Below are 12,949 nucleotides of genomic sequence, written 5' to 3'. Positions count from 1 at the left end.
TTCGGGCTATTCCCAAATTGTCCTGCATTTTAATCGTCAAGTAGCACATGACACAGTCTGTTTGTTGATAGCTTGTGCCACAATACTATTTTTTTGGCTCTCCAGACCTATTTTGACGGCCTGCTATTTTGGCCCATAGATACTGTGCTCATTTTAATTCCAAATTTCTACATAATCCAATGTGAAACTCATTCTATCATGGCTTGCTAAGACACTGGCAGCCATTGAAAGCGCGAGACGTCCAACTTGTTTGAAGTGGGAGGGTGGCAGGGAATGAAGGAACATTGATTGGACATATGGGACAGAGAAACACTCATTTTTATTTTTGAACTAATTAGCAGCCATCGACGCTGCTAGGCGGCTCCTCCCACTTCAAATGGATTGGAGTCTGTTAGCAATGAGCTCCTTTGCAATTGCGGCAGAAGGACGATTGGACGCCATACGATTGCGCCAAGGCGCTGGTCTTTTTTAAATGGCGGCATGGATTTCTAGCAGCCATCTTGGCTAGAGCGAGCGGTCTTCAAGGTCAACATCATTGGAAGTGTTATTGTTCTCACACTCCATCCCTGCTCTTGCTCACAAAAAAACTTTTCCGAATGGTGAGCTCTGAATTTCATTTGCTCTTTGCTGTGTAAAATGATTCCCGCCGTATTAAAGGGGAAATGACATTTAAAGGAAATTCTTGTCCATCTCCGTGTAGGCCAGACACAAAACCCATGGACAAGATTTATTTATCCTAATGAAAAGCGTCTCCTCGGGGGAACCTTTGAAAATGATCCTCTGACCTTACAAAATGTCCCCACATCAATATTCAAGTTCTTTTCCATGCTACAGGTGTAGAAAAAAACCCATATCTTTTGCAAATAATTTTGTACGATCGTAGCATTGTACTATGGCAGGACATAGAATTAAATCCATCATTGAATTGTTCCTATATTTCCTCTGCGGTCATTTCTTTCTTGCTCAGAATGAGAGAGATTGTCCCCCGCCGAGGAAGGGGTGCTTAATTGCGCTAGATTGTCTTATCTTCTTGTAATTATGCCATTCTCTTTTGGAGCTTCTGGTTCCAAATGGCCAATCGATACAGTCCCTCCGTCCTCAGACAGGATAGAGATGTGAGTGGATTGCTCTTTAACTCTGGGTTTGGCTCCAGATCAGCGATAGGAAGCCCTCTTTAAATCCCCTACTATTCAAACTTCAACTCCATCCTATGGCGTGGCCCTAGGTCAAATGCATCTTACCCGGTAGACGCCGACACCCTCATCGCTAAACATCCCATTCGTCTCCAATTTTATTCGCGAGGCGGCCATGTTGAACGGCGCTCACCCTGCCGGACGGACAACACGGCCCGCGGGTAATGGACTTCCATTCCCATTTGCCTGACTTTTAGCGCTTTCAGTCCTCCGAAGCGGCCAGCGCCGAGGTTGGCCGAGCCCCGGGCGTCCCCGCGCTGATTGACAATCAGGGGCTGTCAGAGTCAAACTGGCAGCTGAAGGCCGGCGTCGCACCTTCGTCACCGGCGGCCGTCTTCAAAGAGAAGATGGGCTTTTGCCATAATGAGAGGGGAGTTGGAAGGAGTCGGGTGGGCGGGCAAAGGCAAGAAAAGAGCCGGAGCTCTCGCCGAGCATTGTAATTGTGACGGGAGCGGGCGCCTTCCCTCCCCGGCCGGGACTCTGCAGACGGTAATGAATCCGGCCGTTCTCGCTGTCCAAGGTGATAGATACAATGGGGCAAAAGACAGAAGAAAAAAAAAAAGACAATTGGCGGAAATAGTGCTTAGCAATGAAAGACCCAGCAGACCGGCAGTTTTTACATCTGAACGTATAAAAGTCAAAAATAAGCCTATGTGGGATTTTTCTTCCCTCAGCTTGACAGTGGATCAGGGACCAGGGATCCTTTTAGTTAGGTAGTATTACGTCGATACCGTATTTCCCGACACCATTGATGTCATTTTAATGCCCGGTCCATACCAATGTGACGCCACTAAATACTGACTATAACGCATATGGCTCAAGGCCTTTTTGTTTTGGTAGAAAATTGGAAATACCTTTTTTAAAAGCGTCCACGATCTTTTCATTCTTTATCTTTCACCCCTGAACACGTGGTGTCATTGATTGAATTTGTGTCTATTTATTAGCTGTGGCTGCACAGCCAGTGATGGATGCCATCTTAGTGTCAGTTGTTGTATTTCTCTTGAGTTGTTTTTAGCAAAGCATCATTTTGCAAGGAAATTCCTTTCCGAAAGCCTAGAGGGCTCTCATTGACAACGCTCGCCCGGAGATGAGACCGGAAGCCGTATTGTTGCCGGCTTCCTAGCGGACGCTCCGAGAGCGGAGGCGAGGCGACCGGAACAAAATACGCGGCTCGTGGCAAACGGGCCAATGGGCGCCCGCCCGCCCGCCCGCCGTCCGAGCGTCTGCGCCGCGTGAGGCTCAGCGGGACGTCTCGGAAACCAGGTCAGCCCAGCTTTTGAAGGCGGCGAGCTGCGGGCGGACGAGGCGGCGTGCGGGGACTGGAAGCTCACATCAAAGGCGCCGGTCCAAAATAGCCAAATATGATTTCAAGCGTGCATACGCGTGTTGCTAATTCTGCCGGAAAAAAGCCTTGTGAGGTAAATGAGTCACTTTGTCCCTTAAATTGGTGCTGAGTCATTTTTCGCAGAGCGGATTTACAATGAAAAGACATCAAACTCAACCGACTGTACAGCTAGCTAGCTATATGACTGCTAAGAAGATGGCTGAAATGTCACTCTTGGCTACGGTTCTTTGTCAAATATTGAATGCTTGGAATAGCTCAAAGGAAGGTGCGAATTGCATCACTATGCCGTTGCTAATTGTGCCTTGTGTTAAGGACGTCGAGTGGATAGCATTTGGTTTTTCGTGGCTGTGCCGTGGTGCTTGACCACATTGATAAGGGAATGTGGATTATGATTTGCATTCTGAATTAGCGTGTAGTGGCAAAGCGCCAATCAATGTGGCAGCCATGTTTAACTGCGAATGAATGTTGTGTTTACATGTGTTGTGAAAACAGTTGAAAAAGGGAAAACAATATTTATCTCACCCGGCCCATTTAACGACCCTCTTGACGGGCCACGGTAGTGACGTTTTAACATTTTTATTCCTCTTCGCTAAGGAAACCCCTGCGCTAGTTTTACTCAAGCAGATATATTCGCCTGTCCATCTGTGCGCTGAAATCTGGCCCCCTGACAAACGTGACAGCGAGGACAAGATGTTTCTCCTGCTGAAATATATTCTAACAAGCCACGCTTGACAGGTCGGGTCCGGCCGGGCGAGCATCGGGATGGACAAAGTGTGCCTGGAAGCGGGAGACATGCGGTCCGATTTGGTCGTCTCCGTGGCCTTGTCAATGGGCTCCGGCCTCGCGGAGTCACTAGACCTCCCTCCGTATGTAAATAATAATAATAATACAATGAGTACTGCAAGTGTGTGTCACTTTGTGGCCTGCGATGATCTATGCATTGGCTTCCTCGATCTCCATTCGTTTGAAATGGATTTGTCATCGTGCGTACATATCTGCTTTGAACACGTGGACCACGTAGGAGTGTGCGGCGGCTGTTTAGTCCTTTGTTCCTCTGAGGAAACAACATTTGTTATTTCCTTCAGCCCGTTCACCGGGTCTTGAGCAAAAGCCGCAAAGGACTACGCTCCCATCCCCCCGTGCACGCGCGTTTGTGTACGGGAAGATAAAGCGCGTGTGAAGACGTGGCACTCGGTGACTCGGAAGCGATTGCCCCGCCAAACCCCCGCAATTACTACCGAGGCCTGCTTTCATCAGCATGAATTCACACAAGCAAACCAAGCCGCTTTCAGCTAGCCCTACGGTAGTTGCTAGGAGTTTGCGTAGAAAGTCGTCTTTGTATATTTTGGACTTTCCCTTTTTGGAATTATGCTACCAACTAATTCCCCCGTTAGCCCCCGCCTGAACCTGGCCGTGAACGTGTTGAGAGGATATTGTACACCGTGGCAAAATAATCCCTTGCTTTCACCACAGGCTTTTGAAGACCTTGAAATCTCACATTCAATTGGCTTTGTGATTAGCGTTTGGCGATAAATGGAGGTACTTTTGTCCTCCGGGGGAAGATTCCGAAAGCGGGCTTTTTGCTGATTTATACCAACGCCTGACCAGGTGCTCTTTTGTGTGAGCATGCGAGGAAAGTCCTCACCGCGGCAAACTGAAAGGATAGACTCCGAGCTATTGTATTGGAACCCACCGCGTAGCGGCATTTTGCCTCGTCGGAATCTCCCGCGATGGAAAGCGGGCGTTTGTTCCGTGAATTTATCTGCTGAAGAGATTTTCTATTGATTTGATTAAGCAAGGCTCGGTCATTGGTTTGCCTAACGATGACAGATACCCCTTCCGGGACAATTTTACATGGCGACGTGGCTCCCCCGTCCTATTTTCTCATTTCTTCACCCCACCCCGTTTCACTTGGAAAAAACCCAACCGCGGGGGAATTGGCGGCCCCACCGACGGCCGCGTTAGTCTCGGGGCTTTGAAAAGGCAAAGCTCCGTCACGCCCGTCCGCTTGACCTCCCAATTTGGAATGACCGTGTCGGAAAAAGACGGGGGATATTGGATGAAGCTGGGCCAGCCTCTTCGCCGGGCACATCCATAAATGGCCTCTAGAAACCCAAAGGCTCATTTCACACACACCTAACGACATTTGGTGGCATTAGATGGGAAGACGCACTTTCCAGCGCAGCGGGCGGGCGGGATAGAAGCCACGCCGTGTTGGGATACTAAGCTCCCCTCTTCAAAATAGAGGAGAGATGTGGGAGAGTATTTTTGGCGAAAAGTTGAAAATGGTGCTTTTTTTTCCAAGGTTCCCTACCCCCAATTGTCAAATTCCTTCCTTTTCTCTATCTCCTCTTACGACTTCCTCCGGGAAGATAAAACACGAGTATAAGGAGAATGAGCTGCCTAATATAATCAATGGTCAATTTCCAACCTGGCAACCTTGTAACGTTGTAACGTGTAACCTTGGCTTTTTGGATTTGAGAAGCCACTGAAATTTCTCCCCGCTACTTTTGTCCAATTCCGCTGGTCTCTAATCCACCCTCCTCCACACTTGCCTTCCCCTTCGCTGGCTTTCAGTCACAGGGCTGATTGACTTTGAGAGGGCGGGCCCGGCACGGAGGGCTCAGCGAGCGTCTCCGCGGAGCACGGGGACACGCATGGGTTCCCCGTCTCTTGGTTTAAGTCCAAAAAGTGGACGCCAAGCCGTGGGGTTTGACACCCGCCCGGTCTGTCGTCGCTCGTAGATGATACGGCACGCTGCCAGGGAACGGAGTGCCGTGTTTGTTGGAGCTAATTTGGCTTGCGCCGGCTTGACATTTTCCCACAATTTGATAAGAGGCTGCGTCGATTGGCCACCCGGCTGGCAGTCCCTTATTAACCCAGAGCGGATAAATCCATTCATTACCGTTAATTAATGAGCATGTGAGCCCAGGGGGCGAGGCCAAGCCAGGCCAGGGCAGGCGAGAGCTAGCAAAAGTGACAACGTCCAAACGGGGCATTAAAGAGGAAGCTTCGCCCGCCATTTCTCCCCATTCGACACGCGAGCACTCTGTCTCTTTCTGGACTTCCCGTAGGCACCAAGACCATTTTCTCGGCTACCCGATTGTTCCAACGGCACTCGGCCGGTGGATGGCGCTCCGATCCATCTACTAATCGTCATTCATCCAATATCGGTCTTCCGATCCCGGCTCGCCGCTTACGAATGTCACCTGCCAACAACTATAAAGCTCGCCAGCCGTAAACCGTCTGGAGCCGATCGGCGGCCGTCTTCCCCCGGAGACGACGTCGATCCCAATTGGCACTTGACGAGGCCGTCGGGGGGAGCCGTGTTGTTCTGACAACGTCGTTGCCTTTTGGCATTTATTCCCGGGCTCTTTTCTTTCTCTTCCTAAGTGAACTTAAGGTCTGCTGACATAAATCATGCGTGGAGGCTTCGGATAGCGGATGTCACGGGAGCTCTTAGGCCATGACAGTGTATCAGCTTGACTGTCATTTCAGATAGCATCACGCAACGTGGCCAAGGATTTGCCGCCGGCCAAGACGCCACGCCACGTGACGTTCGCCGGTCCACCTCGTCTCCTACCTTTCGCTCGAGAAGCGCCTTCCGCCTCTTTGAACACTAATCCACTTCTGGTTCTTCTCAGGAAAGGCAGGCCGCATTCTTGATGTCGCCGGAGTGGCGGCGAGTCGCCTTCGATGGGCCGTCGGCCTCGAGCCACGAAAGAGCGGACGCGCCGGTCTTGCATCAGACGGACGAATGCGGGGCCGAAAGACGGCTCTCGCTCTCTCTCTCTCTCTCTCTCTCTCTCTCTCTCTCTCTCTCTCTCGCCGACGGGGAAAGATCACGCCTGGGGTGTGAGGTGTGTCAGGCAAGCTAAAGCTCTCAACCCCGGTCTCCGAGGCATCACCCCCCTCCAAATCCACCCGCCGCGCCTCACACCTCCAATTTTTCATTCCCTGGAGCAACGACACGGTTGAAGATGAAGATGACGAGGCCGGTGTGGCATCATCTCGGAGCACGGTGGTGTTTTCCGCTCCTCTTTCCGTCGCGAAGCCTCGTGGGGTTCCGCAGAGCGCCATCGGACCCTAATTAATGGGGGCCGCGCTTATGTTTTACGACAGAACATAATCCGCCTCTAATTAGTTTGAAAAAGGGCTCAACGCTCTGATTTATGGCCAGTCGGGGCGATCGCCGGGGACCGATTTAAGAGCTGACTTTTCCGTCTGACGCGCGCCGGCCGGCCTTCAAAATCGGATTGGGTTCCGTCGTGACAGGAGACGTCTCCTTTAGCTCATTTACTATTCTCCGTGCGGTATTTTTTTTTGTACTACCGTCTTCTTTCTGTGATTGACATCTGCCCATCTCACTTTTTCCCCGCACTCTCCCGTCCGTCGTTATGATGTCAGGCCCAGCTGTGATTTTCCCCCTCCGAACCTGGAGCCATTTTCCCCTGGTTTTCTTAGATATGAGCACGAGTGCCAAAAAAGGGGGCGCCAAAAAAGGGGGCGCCAAAAAAGGGGGCGCCAAGATGGACGGTGGTAAGAATGCAGAGGCAGAAGGACGTGGGGGAGGCCGCCAAAAGTATGCTACAGAGAAAACATCAGTGGGAGGGATTGTATTGTTTGCGCATCAAACCCTACACTTGGTCCAAGTGAGGGAGATGCTCGGATTTGTCACTCCGCGTCGTATGCAATCCGGCCGGGTTTATTTGCAATCATAATGCAATGTCCTCATTCGAAATAATGCGCAGTGACTCGTTTGCTTCATTGCACAAATTAAGATTTTGTTTCCGCTCACCTTTACAGGGCACTTACTGGCTAACATTGACGGCGTGTCCCGTCCTTTTTGACTGGGAGAGGAGAATCCCAGCCAGTCCTTCCACTTCACGACCTTTCAAGGGACAGCACGGCTACCTTGGACAACTATTCCAAAGGTAACACTTGAGACCTTTGACCCTTTAGAGAGCAAGTGACTGTTTATGGTCAAATAGGGGTTAAGAAAAAACAGTTATTATTTTTAAAAAAAGCTTTTGAATATTTTTCTATGATCGTACATAGATTTATATCGTAATATAGCAACGTCTCTTTAAGAGTGAAAAAAAATCCTAATTTATTGACCAAAAGCCCGATTGCAAAATTTCCCAACGGAGTCGGTTGAAGCGGCCGTCTCACACGAGAAGAGAAAAGGTCTTTGTGTCTTGTTAAATGTATGCCCAGCAAATAGTACACGGCTGTCCTCCCCTATCTGCTTCCAAGAAACCTAGCATATCTGTTCTCCTCCTCTGCTCTCCTCGCTCCCTCCGTCTTGTTTATCGCTCTCCCGTTTTGAAGTCCCGGGCACGGCGGCGCCGTAAATCAGCGCGGACCACACCTTGTCGTTCTGTGATTACCTGCCGCCAAATAAAGTGACTGGCTGCCCGGCCAACAAAATGGAAGCCGCTCACGCCGAGACGGATGAGTGCGCGCGTCTATTCTTTCAAACGTGAATGAGGGCAAACGACACCTGCGGAATAAGCCATTGTGTACACGTACCACCGTGCCACAACATTCCAGCCCAATGGATTGTTCTTCTCCTCCTCACCTCGTAGCTTCCCTGTGCCCGCCTCGATACTAATCTGGGCTAAACTGGCCTCCAACTGGGTAGGGTGATATCGCAATGCTTTCCGTTTTGCCCGATTTGCTGTCCTTTTTAAAAAGAAGTCACTTTTTGACTTTTGAAGGTCGCCAGCAAAAGCTTCCATCAGCCCAAAGTTTTTGCCATCAGATTTCAAATAACGCACAAATAATATCTTAACATTGAAGTAGGCTAGGATATTTTGGCCGTCACGGATTTGTCAGACGGCAACAAACAGAAACAGATGAAGGCATCGTGCGTAGACTTCCAGATGGGGATGGATTTTTTTCCCTCCCCCATTGATTTACTTTTTTTTTTTTTTTCAAATCGCTGTAATTGGTGTCTTTCTTGACAGTTATTGGTTTATCGCACCGGTGCTATAATGTGGCGAGAGCTTCCTCGGAGACGAGTGGGATTCAAGAGCTGCAACTCGCAGAGCGCCAGTGCAAGTGTGCGCGTGTGTCCGTACATAAATATGGATAGCCGCAGAGCCCGAAATGCGGACTCGCCGTCTTGAACGGCCGATAAAAACAAGTGCAGACGCCGTCGCCGAAGTTTCCCCGAGAGCGAGAGCGGGAGCCGCTCGCCGGCAACCCCCACCCGCTTGCGTCTCGGGAGATAAGTCAATCCATTCCTTTTTGCGGGGAAACAAAAGAAGGGCTCGCGCCACACTTGGGGGAGAGAAAGCCAAAGATATCCTCCGTCTAAAGCCATGCGCGGGTGAGGAGGTGGAGGTGGAGGTGGAGGTGGCTGGCTGCCTTGTGACTCATTAAGAGTGCTGCTGCTTTGGGCTTTGTGCCATCTGGACCGACCCAAAAAAAAAGTACAATTGCAGAGAGGGAGGTCGAGAAGAAAAGCTGATTTGAGAGGGCGGCGCTATCTGTCACTTTCCATTTAGCTGCTGGCTTCACACCACGGTGGGCTAACAGACAAACAATCCATCCTTATTTACCCGCGCTCAATGCCAATCCCGCAGATTAGAGAAAATTGCATTGCCACATCCAGGGAGGGGCCAACTCCGTTCCATTTGAAGGATCCCCTTCAAAGTACATTTCTTCTGGCTTCTCGCTAAGAAAAGTCGGAGCGCTCTCGCCACCGTGAGTGACGCTTCCCCGCCTACGTGATCGCAAATGGCATCGCAGGGAAACATTTTGGGTCACCCTGTATTGATATATCGTTATAGAAGAATTCAAGTCAAAGTTGAAATCAGTCTAGCATTGTCAAAGAATTTCCTCTTATTCACTGTATAAATATGTATATTTCTAGTATTTTAGAAAAATATGCGCTCAGCCAAAATATAAGAATCTAAGCCAGAATGTACAAGCATATTAAGAGTAAAGATCATGTTTTTTTTCTTTCGTAGGTTTTGATGAAATGAGGACCAATTAAGACGTATCCTGCTCACTGACCTCCTCCCGTAAGTACTCTCCATTTTCTTCAGCTTCTTTTGTAACTGATGCTGATATAACATTTACTTGGAGTCATTGGATAATAACATTCAAATAACTGCCCGGGCCCGTCCAAATCGGCCTAGCTAAAAGTCTCCTTAAATTTTGTTTTCAGTGGCTCTTTCCGTTCTTTTATAGTCCCAGTTTATGCGGTTGGGGAGGGAATTGAAGCATGCGCCTGTTTTCGATACAAAGTGCTTGCTCTCTGTTGATGAAGATTCCCCCAAAAATGGACATCAAAATGACGAAAGACGTGTTTCTAATGGCCCTTCGCCAAATACGTGTGAAATGGAAAAGATGGACTTAACACGCAGATAACCTGTGAAACGGAGCCAATCCATCAGCCACAAAAGTGATAAAACATCCAGGCAAGAGTCAACGCTTGGGCGCAATGTTTCTAGGAGTGCGCCCTTCTAAAGCAAGGCCTGATGTAATTGCAAGTAAAAGGCCAGCCAACACGCAACTCTTATTTTAAGCTCTCTTTAAATACTAGGCTCATTTTTAGAGTTCTTGGAGAAGATTTCATCTGCAATCTTCCACTCGGCTGAGAATCGCCAGCGGAAAGCTCACCATCCAAGAATAGTGGGCTTGCTTCTTAAGCCCATGCCCAAATTGACTTTACATTTCTAGATTTCCCCTCCAAATGTTTTATCCTTGCAGTTGTGGCCCAGATGGAAATGGGAGGCCCCAAAAAACGGCGCAAAGGTACCGCCAAGGCCCCCGATGGCCATCGGGAGGGGAGACGGAACGTTTCAGACGCTTCATATCTCAAGTGTTTTTCCCATGATTGGTTGGAACAGGGCGGTGCGCCATGTCCTCACTTGCTCTGCGAGATTGAAGTCTTTTCAAATGTGTCCCGCAGCGTCAACACGGGCGCCGCCGGCCGGCTCGGCTTCATTAGCATAAAGAAATGTAGCGGCCACGTCAGGCCAAGCGGACCAGCGACACGTCCAAGAGAAAAGACGGCCGAGGGAATGGAACAAATTCAAGGAGGTACATTGAATTTCCACTTCTGGCACAGAGCGGACGGACTGCATTAAATCTCAAGCACACGAAAATATTTGGGAGAGAAATGGTACGTCGATCCGCCGATACGGCGCCATGCTTTAAGTTATGTGATCCACGACCTCCCGCCGAGAGTGGATCTTGAAAAAGATGTTGGTGGAATTGTGCTCCTTTCATGCGTGGAAATGAAGGCAAAATACGGCCAATTGCTACCGCTCCTTCGTTGCAGTGGAGACTTTGCGATGGGCCGGCGACGAACGGCAGTCGATGATCTTTTAGATCTTTTAGGCTGTTTTGAACAGAACTTTGGCGTCTCTCATTTGTCATTAAACCTGCTCCCGTTGGCACTTCACTTGACATTTCTTCTCCCGGAAAACAATGTGATTTTGGGCACCAAGCTGAGACGGAGGAGGAGACGGCGGCCGTAGAAACCCGCCATCGGAAGGATCCGAGAGGAGCGCGGCCTTCCTTGGAACAAACGGCCAACGTTTGCGCCGTGTCGCGAGCTCATCAAGCCCTGCTCGGGGTCCGCCGAGATCAGAAGGCGGCCGCCTGGCTGACTGGCTGACTGGCTGGCTCTTCGCTCGACACTCGGCTCCATTATTCATCGGCTCTTCTGCATTTTGTTTTGGAGCCAGACGCACGGTGACATCAAAGGGAGAGCGGCGGAGGGGAGGAACGCGCCCTCTCCGGAAAGAAATACACGTTGCATTTATGTATTTCATTACGGGGCCCGCCACGACGCCAGCAAGGAGAAAGAGAAGAAGGAGACGGCCGCAGAGTGATGGAGAGTGGGATGGGAAGGACTGGACCCGATTGGCTTATCGCAATGTTTACATTCATTCCCAGTGGCTGAAAAAGCCCCAGATGGATGAGAGCTACCGGCAGGAAGAAGGAGGGAGGAGGTGGCTTTCTTTCACTCACCACCACCACCATCTAAGCACGTGCTCTTTCTTCTATAGGTGGCGGACGGAAGTGGTGCGTGCCAGAAAAGGGAGGAAAATCCAAGGAGAATTCATTTTCTTCTCCACATTCGATTGTGCTTGCTCATTAATAGCTGTGGCTTCTGGACACAACAACTCCTCCAAACACGCCTTTCAATTGAATCAAAAGTGCCACCACGCGTGCACGTTTTCAGCGATGACTCGCGGACCGCGAGGATCGTTTTCTTACTCGTGTTCTTAAAGAGGAGTAGCGCTATGGGAAAGAAAAGCACATTTCTGGGATGCCGAAATGCGACTTTTATGGAAATGTTGGTCTTGTGGAAACATTTGGGAGCGGCCAATGGATTCCTGGATTCAAAAGTGAACCTTTGAAAACAAGAGATCAATTGTTGGCAGGAGGATATGGAGAAAAGCTCTTGGGAAATCTCGCCATTCATCACTTTATCGATACTACAGTAATCCCTCGATTATCGCAAATTCACTACTATTTTCCACTCTTCATTATTTTTAAAAGAATGTTTTTTTATTTTTAAATTCATTACTGTAGAGTGTCACAGTCTACTGAACCGGGCAGGCGTTTTACCCGACTCCGAGTTTATGGGTCATTCCTAAACTCTGACTTTTCCATTTTTTTTAGCATTTTGTACGCCTTCCAATAGCTCGCCTGTCTGAAAAGTCCAAATCGGGCGGTGAATGCTTGTTAACTGGAGCTTTGGCCCGCCCGAATAGCGTAGGCTGCAGATGAAGACGTGGATGTTCTGCGTGCTTTGATTTGGATTTCTTTTTTTCCCCCCTCCACAACCTGCTATCAGACATGGGGATTAACGCTTGAAAGGAAGAAGCGCCTTTGAAAAATCCTCTACTCAGGTGTCAGGAAAGAGTGGGAGGGGAGCCGTCCGTGGGCCACGTCAAAGGAGGAACGGCAGATCGCGAGGACCGTTTACTGGTCACGAGCAGCGGGTGGCGTCTTCCTGAATAAAAAGCGCCATTCTGCTTTCGATTGACATTCATGGAGAGACGGCCGGCGTCAGGGATTTTAAATGACTTTGGCTTTATGCGGCGGCGAACTTGGAAAGCCTCCCGCTCGCTCGCTTGCTTGCTCGCCAGCCCGCCCGCTCACTTCACCAATGCAGCAACGGCCGGCACCGTTTAGCAATTCAGCTCTTATTTGCTTGTCCACAGTGGCTTTACCTGGACTATCTCCTCGCCCAGGGGATGGATTTAAAGCCCGAAAAAACAACAAGATATTTCCCAAATAGACATCAGCGCACGGCCTCTTTGTCTCAAGGTGTGTTTGCCCGTGTACGTATAAACATTGTTCTTTTTTTCTCTTCTGCGCTGGAGGCAATATTCTTCCCCCCTTCTGCCATAAAGCGCATATTGCAATTTCCAATGGAAGG

General features: G+C 49.6%; 1 protein-coding gene across 6 annotated transcripts in view; it reads left to right on the top strand.

The window, feature by feature from the left end:
• Positions 1–12,949, top strand: part of LOC144092989 (RNA binding protein fox-1 homolog 3-like) — an 85,987-nt gene that overhangs the window by 8,915 nt on the left and 64,123 nt on the right. For 4 of the 6 annotated variants that reach the window (XM_077626209.1, XM_077626202.1, XM_077626203.1 and 1 more), the window contains 2 exons: positions 7,345–7,472; positions 9,516–9,569. The gene's annotated coding sequence lies outside the window, so the exon portion shown is untranslated. Of the gene's footprint in view, positions 1–2,475; positions 2,612–5,289; positions 6,560–7,344; positions 7,473–9,515; positions 9,570–12,949 lie in introns of those variants that run through there. The other 2 variants (XM_077626207.1, XM_077626206.1) reach the window with 2 other exon arrangements.

This window comes from Stigmatopora argus, chromosome 18 (assembly GCF_051989625.1).
Source record: "Stigmatopora argus isolate UIUO_Sarg chromosome 18, RoL_Sarg_1.0, whole genome shotgun sequence".
NCBI lineage: Eukaryota > Metazoa > Chordata > Actinopteri > Syngnathiformes > Syngnathidae > Stigmatopora > Stigmatopora argus.
The sequence above is the reverse complement of the archived record's forward strand: the minus strand, read 5'-3'. Positions and strand labels throughout refer to the sequence as shown.